This window comes from Pleurodeles waltl, chromosome 4_1, assembly GCF_031143425.1.
Source record: "Pleurodeles waltl isolate 20211129_DDA chromosome 4_1, aPleWal1.hap1.20221129, whole genome shotgun sequence".
NCBI classification, from domain to species: Eukaryota; Metazoa; Chordata; class Amphibia; order Caudata; family Salamandridae; genus Pleurodeles; species Pleurodeles waltl.
Window position 1 is genome coordinate 349,587,307 of NC_090442.1, and position 9,765 is coordinate 349,597,071.

Below are 9,765 nucleotides of genomic sequence, written 5' to 3' on the forward strand. Positions count from 1 at the left end.
TGTGTGAAAAGGACTGGACCTTCATCTCTTGAACCCCATTGTGAATCCAAATTTTAGTTGGTGTTGGGCCTGCAAATGTGAGTATGTTCCAGAGCCCATATCTGGCATTTAGTGAAGTGTGCCCCTAAGCAAATCATCTGCCCTTGCACGAGCCAATGATTGTTGTTGTTGTTGAGAAGTGTTTACTTGAGCCAATGCTTGTTTTAGAACTCATGTATGAATCTGAGGCATGTGTCAACTTATTGCCTGAGCTTCTGGCATCCTCATGACTCAGACTGAGTGTGGCCAGGCAGGGCAGCCTCATGACTCGGACCAGGTGGGGCCAGGTGACTCAGACTGGGTGCAGCCACACCAGTCTTGAGGTGATTGTTTGCTCTCAGAGGTCTTCAAATGCAGAGTGGGATTCTCTGCTCCTTCACGCTTGTTCCTGAATCATCTATTCCACAGCCAAGATGTGCGGATGTTGATCGTAAAAAAGATGAGATCAAGAAGATTAGCATCATAAAAGGCGTTAACGCGCTAAATGCACTTGAAAGGCTTCTTATCGGTACCTTAGTTGATTGCCGGATGGTCAGACAAGCAGCGCGCACTAGAAGGGCATATTAGCAGTGTCCTTGGTTACTTAAAAACTTCCTCTCTGCCGAATAATAATGCTCATTGTTGTTAACTTGCAATGACAGTACAGATTGGAGCGTGTGTTGGACCACTGTTATTTTAACAAAATACTATGAACATGTTTGTTATAGTTGAGTTTTGTGTAGCATTTTTGTGATACCAGCCATTGCCTATGATAAAGAACACTCAGTGCTTGGCACATGCTAGTTTCAAAATGTGAAACAAAAATCTGTTATTTCCATGTTCAGTTGTCACTGTGATGTAACAGTGATGACATCAATTAGATACGAAAGTAAGCTTTAATATATTAACGCTATGCTCTCAGTGTGGTTAAAATACTGAACTGTGTTCTTTCCGATACTAACACGCTGCACTGATTAATCCCTGAATATTTGAGAAATCTAAGGCCCATATTTATACTTTTTTAGCACCAAATTTGCATCATTTTCTGGTGCAAAAGCGGCGCAAACTGTCAAAATATAATTGTATTTTGTAAGTTTGAGCTGCTTTTGCATAACAAAATTATGCAAATGCAGTGCTAAAAAAGTATAATTATGGGCCTAAATACTTAAGAATTGATTTTCATTCTTTATCACCTAATACATGTCTATGATTGTGAGAGTGACAGTGTTTTAGAAAGTCTCAAGACCCATTGAGCAATATGTACACTAAATCTATGGAACAATTTAGGTAGGTCTTCCAGTGGGACCATGTTGACTTGGGAATGAGGTGGGAAAACATGTAGCTAATATAGAAGGCTAAACATTGTATCTGGTTGCAGATTCCATACTGTTTCTTGAAGACTCCTAGAGAGAGGGGAGAGCCATCACAAGAGGGAAAAGTAACCCTGACAGGTACATCTAGTTTGTGGAAACTGGTTAAGAGTAGTTTTAGTATATCGGATACATGAATCCTCCTCTTTAGTATATCGGATACATGAATCCTCCTCTTTTGACTAAATGTTTGATCCATCATAGGAGATATCGGTTCTTTGTAGATCACCGCTAGTCACCCTGATCCTGCCAGGTGACGTCCATATTTCTCTCTCTCTCTCATCCATCCCCTTTCCCCTGGAACGTTCCTGTGCCAATCACGTACAAGTAAGTGGGAGGCATGCAATGTCTAGGTGGAGTTGGGAACAAGCAACTTGGGTCAGTATTGCGTCTCCGTGGGATGAACAAGTTTGTGCTTAAGAGTTGTCTAGTCTCCTGATCTGAAGCCTCAGGGACACAACAGGCTTCCAACAAGCTTGCACCTGGACTATGCCATCTGTGGGTGTACCCTTTTAAGTGGTGCCACCTCAGCTCTGGACCCTTGGACGTGGGCTTGAGGTGCTCTGCCAGACTCTGTGGAGGTTAGTGCACAGAGAAACCTGGTGCAAAACCGATGCAATGCTGCTGCTGCATGGTTCAGAACCATCCCAAAGACCCACATTGCTTCTGCAAATTATTCAAAACAGCTGCTGCATGACTATTCCTTGCTGTAGACTCTCATATCCCTCCTCAACAGCAACCTCAATGATGATGATGCACTCCGCATCACACCTTTTCAGATCCTTGGAACTGAAGCATCATCCCGACTGGATGTCGCATCCTCAATGCCAGTCTTTGCATTGCAAGCTCTTGTCAATGAAATTCTAGACAAAGATTTAGGTCCTTAAATTGCAGCATCGCCACAACTCAGATCCAACACGTCACTTTGACTGCACAACTCAACTTATGACACAGATCCTCGCGATGCTCTGCAAACCAGAGTTTAAGGTACTTTGGGCCAGAATTGCAAGAAAATCGGTGCTGCGCATAAATTAACAGTGCTGCACCAGTTTTGAAATGCAGGGATGCAATGTATTTACAATTATATGGTTCAGTCCTATTTTTTCCCCTGTGCCATCGCTAAATTAAGAAGCCTGTGCCAAGGCTGGCATCCTTGCATCATAGTGAGGGGTGTGATTGTTTATATGCATGAAGGTGTCCCTTTTTGCACATAAACAATCATCCATGGCATTTTGCTTCTTCTATGTGTGCTGCAGTATGCAGCATACATAGAAAAAGCAAAAAACAAGGAGGAATACAAGTATTCCTCCTCGTTGCACCACAGGGGTGGCGTTAGATTTTGGCACTGCCTCAGATTTATGAATTCTTGCAAGTCTAGGGTAGCATAAAAAGCCATGGGTGTTGTGGTTGAACACCCACTACAACACCCATTGCACACCCCTCTGATACAGAAAACTGTTTGGGAGGGGCCCATATTTACAAGGAGGTGTAAAGCTACAAAAGTGGCATTACACCTCCTTGTAAATATGGAGAAGTGGTTAGTGCCACTGCAAAAAGCGAAACTCTGGTGGTGTTAGGGCCTTGTAAATCTGGCCCATTGTTTGTTCAGCAGGACAAACTGGGTCCCTGTAGCCAGCCTGTGCTCCATCGTGGTCAGGTTAAAATTGTGACTTTTCCCTGATTTGGAGAAACCATATTACCACAGTTGGCACTTTATGATTTTTTGTCTCCATTTTCAATAAAATATTTTAAATGGAATCTCTCTGGTTCTGCTGATTTCATTTTTGTAGTTATGGTTGGAATCCTTTTTGGAGTGTTGCTCTGATACTTTACACATTGCCTCTAACTTAAGCTTGACTGCTCTGTGCTAAACTACCAAAGGGATTGACAAGGATTGCAGGGCTGCTTGTTCAGAGCTCACAACAAAAAACATCTTGTGATATTTTCCAAGATGATAATGCCATGCACGCTGAACATTTTTAGAAACAAATATGTACTGCCTGCATATTAGTTTAGGTTTACACCACCGTCCTTCAGAATCTGACCTAGCAGCTCCATGCAAATGTTGAAGAGAACAGGGGCTACGATTGCCCCCACATATCATTTGGGACAGATCAGAGATATTATCCATCTTTGGGTCAGCCAGGAATGATGACCCATATTATATTCTACAGACCACATTGTTCTGCCATGATCAGTCTTCTAGAATTTGACAGATGAATTGACAAAGACAATTAGTCAAGTATCAGGCTTGTCTTGAATGTGGTGCACATCATTCAGTACTTTTTACGTAGTGATGTCTATGCTGTATGCATCCCTAAAGCCAGGTTTGTGATATAGTATACCTTTCATGTTAATGTGAGAGTTTAGGTAGTTTATATAGCACAGTTCATTTGATAGATTTTTTTAAACCCTGGATGATTCAAGACTTGACAGATGTTAGCTAAGCTGAAAGGATCTAGTTTTTCTTTTGAAGAGGCTTAAGGAGCTATGACTGTTTTTCAAAGATGATAAAATATTCCTAGATTGATGGATGAACTGATTTGGTTATTTCATGACACAAGAGACATTGTCATTAGTGTCCCAGGCCAGGATGAGATCTTGAAAATAGTTAGTGGACACTGGCTGGCTTATCAGCATTCACACATTTACAAGATGTGTGCAGTTTGTTATCCATGCTCCTATGTCATATAATTATAAAGTAGGGACACCTGGTAAGTATCCCACTGGGAAGAGAAATCAAGGGTAAATAGAGTAATTTCAGGTGTTAAAGCAGGTTTACAGCTGTAAATGGCTGTGTGAATAGGGCCCTTATTTGGTTGGCTACCTTTTAACTGCCAGCCAAGTCACCTTTTGTCGGTCAAAACTTCCTCTCTTGATTTGAATGTCTTCATGAAAATCACAGTCTTCAATTTGCTGGACATGGGCTATTGACAGAGCAATTGATAATGTACTCAGTCTAACACAAGCTTTATTCGGTCATAAACCATCAAAGCGAAAGGAAAAACACATGATTCCTATTAATACATATATAATAAAATCCATAAAAAGAAAATAAATGACAACAATAAAATTACAATAAGAATCAATAAAATCAGTGCATGCCCAGAACGTGCCTAAATATAGAGTACAGCAGTTTTTAAAAATGTAGTTTTATGTGCCATGCGCCCTCGAGAAATGTGCTAACTATATGGATCAGAGTGACAGAAGTATCACTCTTTAAAATCCTAAGAGCTGTAGCAAATTGGCAAAAGCCCAACATCTGACAAGCTGGGCGAATCCACGTGTGACGGGGAATGGTATACGCTGTACAGAAGAACATAAAATGTTCAGGGTACCATTTAAAACCAAGGAAAGTATTGGTTAATCGTCCATGTGATGAACCAAGAAGATAATTGTTTCTGACATGAGACCAATATGCTTTTTTCAAGGACAGTTTATGGGCCTTCTCTAAATCCTGATGGTTCTCCCAATAATTCCCAAGGCCCAGGATACAAAACCACTTAAAAACATGCCTGAACCATGACATTGATGTCACATTGGGTCTTTTTAAAAGATCAAGAAGAAAATCCCTATAACTAACAAGCTGGGGAGTCGTCCAAATTCTTAACCAAAAGAGTAATGGTTTCAAGATTATCACTTCAGAGATGCGGTTGAAGCCAAGATCTAAAAAAATTGGTAACAAGGGGGTACTACCTGGGCATGATAGTAATGCTCTAGCAAAATTGTTCTCGCCCACTGCTAATTTAAAAGTCTTACAAGAGCCCCACATTTCAGTGCCATAGGTAGCGTGCTTTGACTATATGGATCTTCATGGACAGGGAAACCGCTTTTGTGGGTATACTCTTGTAAAAATGCAGAATGGCCCCAGATCTATGTTGAAGAAGGGACACAGTCTTGTTAATCAGATCTTCCCAAAGCAGTTTGCTAGAGATCCTCACGCCCAGGTAGTGTATTGAATTTACTTCCTCCAAAGGAGCCCCAGCTAGAGTAATGGTACATCTCTTGGCTGAACGAGATCTAAGTACCTCTAATTTGGTCTTACCAGCATTTAATTCCAGCCCATAGTCAGTACAAAAGGTCATAAACTTATCCACAAGGGTCTGGAGACCCATTGGGGTCTTAGAGATAAGAAGCGAGTCATCTGCAAAAAGCAGTATAGGAATCTTCTGCTTGTTCAAGGATGGAGCATAATTTTGGCAAGAAGACACGGCTTGTACCACCTCATTTATATATAAGGTAAATAAGGTGGGTGCCAAAACACACCCTTGATGAACCCCCCGTTGAATAGCAATAAGGTCTGTCAATTCACCCTGATTGCCCCACCTCACCTGAGCGTATGTGCCCTCATGTAATCTTTGTAAGAGGTGAATTATATTTGTTGGAGTGCCAATTTTGTATAAAACATCCCATCATTTCCTTCTGGGGACCATGTCAAATGCAGACCGTAGGTCCATGAAGGCAACATACAGTTTTTGTTCAGCAAGTGTTACATATTTCCAGTATAAAAGTGCCAACCTAAAAACCTGATCCATAGTACTAGTTTTGGGGCAAAAGCCTGTCTGAAGTGGGGACATCTCGTAACAGGAATCAACCCAATCTAAAAGCCTTCCCAAAAGTTGTTTAGCAAAAATATTTTGGAGATTATCAATAAGGCTACTAGGTCTATAATTACCAGGGGAACTTACTACTCCCTTTTCATAAATAGGAACTATTTCAGCCCCTTTCCATGTACTGGGTATTAAGCCCCCGCTGCTATTGCATTACATATCATATTTATATAACTAGACCAAATCACTGGCTCAGACTTATATAGGTCCCCCGGTATCTTATCTGGGCCTGGGGCTTTGGAGGATTTCAAGGAGTTAATTGCGGCTAATGTTTCCTCTAAGGTAAAAACTATGTAGTCATCTTGTTTACATATGTCCGTTCCCAGGTCACCAAATGGTGAACTCACTACAGCAAGCTGTTGGGAGTGAAAATTACAGGGGGAAGGATCGCATGGCATAGCATAGAGTTTAGCAAAATGGTCAACCCAGCTCTCGGGTTGAATATGGTGCAAATTGTATTCTTGCCCCCTCTCTGCCTATCAGATAGTGCTTTCCAAAATTCATGTTATTGTTCTATCTGGCAGCATTCAACAAGTTCTGCCAAGTTAGATCGTCCTGACTTTTCTTGGCCTGTGCAATAACTTTATAATAAGCTAATCTGGCTGTTCTAATCGCCCCCTGGGAGCGGCACACAATAGCTTGTTTCAATAGGTGTTTGGCCTTTGAACAATCTTTGTTAAACCATTCATTATTCTTTGAAGTGTGACCAAATGACTTAGTGGAAGTTCTTTTGTAAAATACGTTTTGTAGCTTATCTATCAATACCTCATGGATGGTAAGGATTGGAATATCAGCAACCTTATGTCCCTCATAGTCTGCCATAACACCAATAAACAATTTATAGATCTCCCTGATCGTATGTGGGTTGGACAGAACTTTTGGCCAACTGACACGGGTAAGGCTATTGTTCAGTTGTGGCTCAGGGACAACAGTATGATGGATGTTCAGAAACCTTCTAAAATCAACACTATATAAGGTGAGAAGCAGAGGATTATGATCACCATCATGGCAAAATTCCACCTTCTTATCCTCCAGCATTGACCATAACCTGACATCCAGTAAAAAATAATGAATAACACTGGACGATTCACCTCGTTTAAAGCTAAATGCAAAATCTGGATCAAAAAGTGTTTGACCATTACAGGCCCTTAGACCATACTTAAGACACAACAAAGTCAACTGTAGGGCCACACAAGAGCGACTACAAAATTGCTCATTAACCAAACGAGGAATACCCCATTGCTCATCCTCTCATCAACTAGGTCCCTACTTAAGTAGGAGGGTTCAAATGTGCAGTTCATATCTCCTGCAACTATTACCTTGGTATTAGGTGGCAGGGTATCTAAATATTCAAATAACTGGGTTATAGTCTGAGACTCCTGCGCCCGCAGCACAGATCTTGTGTAAATGTCAATTATCACAATTCACATGTAGATATATGATAATGTACTCATATATCTACATGCCTGAAAACTTTGTTAACAAGTATGACAATTAGTGGCTTTCAGCTGAACTGAAAACCGAAATTGAATGTACTAGACATGTGGAAATTAAGTGCATATTGACTTACTCCCCTAGCCCTCGAGCTGCCTACGAAGTCCACTTTATTACTTACTACAAGAGAGGATGACACTTTGGCAGGGTGATCTGAGAGGTTGTGACACTCCTACCTGAGCAACAAACAGTGCCTACCCTGTCACTGGCAGATGTAGCTCACACCTAGGCCTTGCTCTCTTTGTCTTTTTAGTCAGCTTGGCTCCACACCCAGTGTGGGGGATGTCTGCACTAGAACTGGTGTGAAGTAATCACAAGGGGCCTTTGATCATTAAAATAACCACACCCCTTGGTGGACACAGGGAGCTCTGACCATGGAAAGAGCGGTCTGATATCGGTAGAAAGCTTACAGTAAAAAGCAATGGCAGTGCTGCAAAAGTGGTTAGGGTCACCCCTGGAAACTGCTGCCCATTGGGTGAGAGTGGTCAGGAGTTTCCACCGCCCACAAGCTGGCACTGGACAGAAATGTGGCATCCCCAGTATCTACTTCAGATCACTTCTGGACTTGCAGAAAACTAGAAGAGGACTAGACCTGCTGTCTGCATTGAAGACAGGACCTGTTTTCCCTCTTGTACCCAAGACAAAGAAGTAGACCCCAAAGGTCACTGACCACCTGTTTGAGGTCCAGGTACACAACAAGCTCAAAGAGGCCTTTCCTGCATTCCCAGCTGACCAGGTCCAATTGGCTATGACCAGAACCATGTGGCTATCCTCTGCTGGAACATGCTGTGACCCCCAAGTGCTGTCTCCGAAGGTCTTGTACCCTTAGCTGACATCAAAGTGTATTCCTCCTGACATTTCCTGAAACATGGGACTTGGTAACTTTTTACCACCTTTTTGCTCTGAGAACTAATAGGGACCAAGACCAACTGTCAAGCAGATATGCTGAAAGTGCATCACCACTGGGCCAAAGGTCTTGGTTGCTCCCATAGTTTTCTTCTCTGCAGCAGCAAATTTTACTCAGTGAGACCTCTCAGAGATATCTGTCTTTCTGGAGCCCTCTTCAGCTACAGTCGTCATCCTAGCAACAGTGGAAGAATCCAAGCTTCAAAAAGGTGATAGAGGGCCTCATTGTGAGGCTGGAAGGCTGACCTTTGGCCCACCAGCCCCATGGAGAGATTGCCACTGGGCTGACCAGTGGAAACCTCTGAAATCACTCAGAGGAAATCATGCAGCGGCATTGGCCTCGGCTCTTCACGTAGCTGAGTCCAAAGGCGTCGCACAGAGGGGGCCTACAGCACCCTCGGAATACTCACACCTGGCTGTAGCAGACAATGTGCATTCTGAAGGTTCTGGGTACGGGGGCCAGCACAAGGTCTTTGCCAGCCTTTTCATGGTAGGGTCCCGATCGTGAAAAGGCTGGCGGAAACTAGACTTGTGATCTGCACAGCAGCATTGAACTCAGCACCGCCGTGGCTGAGCACTACTACAACCACCTTCATCCTGTCAGGAACCATGATCCGACCACCACTATGGAATTGGCAGTCCTAGGATCGCCAATTTCATAATGAGGCCCTAAGTACCAAGGTAAAATGTTTTATTGGGACTTACCCGATCCCTGTATCTGGCCCGCATTCCATTGCGGTTGGCCTAACTTTTGACTTTTTCCCAACCAATTGCTACAAGATAATTGCAGTTGACATTTAATGCTTTTTGGTGCTATTATGAACCTTAAACTTGATCTCTCGTCCTCCTGATTGGAATTGTGTTGTCTTAGTGTTGGATTTCATCAAATGTTTTCTATTTTCTTAAAATTGGTTTAGATTTTTTCTATTGTATTTTCACTTTACTACTGTTTGAGTACTGCATAAATACTTTATACATTGCCTCTAAATAAGCTTGTCTGCTTTTGTGCCAAGCTACCAGAGGATGAGCACAGATTTATTTAGTGAGGCTAGTGGTTCACCTTGGCAAGGATCATTAATAATCCAATCTTTTACAGCCATGTATAAAGTATTTATGTAGTACTAATACAGTAAGTGTGTGGACTTGGATCCTCTTCGGGTTACCGGTCCCCCCGGGGACAATGCGTGGAATTCTGGGCTTGCAGAGTGAAGTGACAGGCGCTGAGTCGATCCGGTGGGCGATGCATGGAAATTTCTTCTGCACGGCAGGTGCTGCGTCGATTCCTACTGGAAGTTGGGCTGCATCCGGGTCAGCTGTGCGCCGATCCAGTGGGCTGTGCGTCGAAAGTTCCAGTCGCTAAGCTGGTG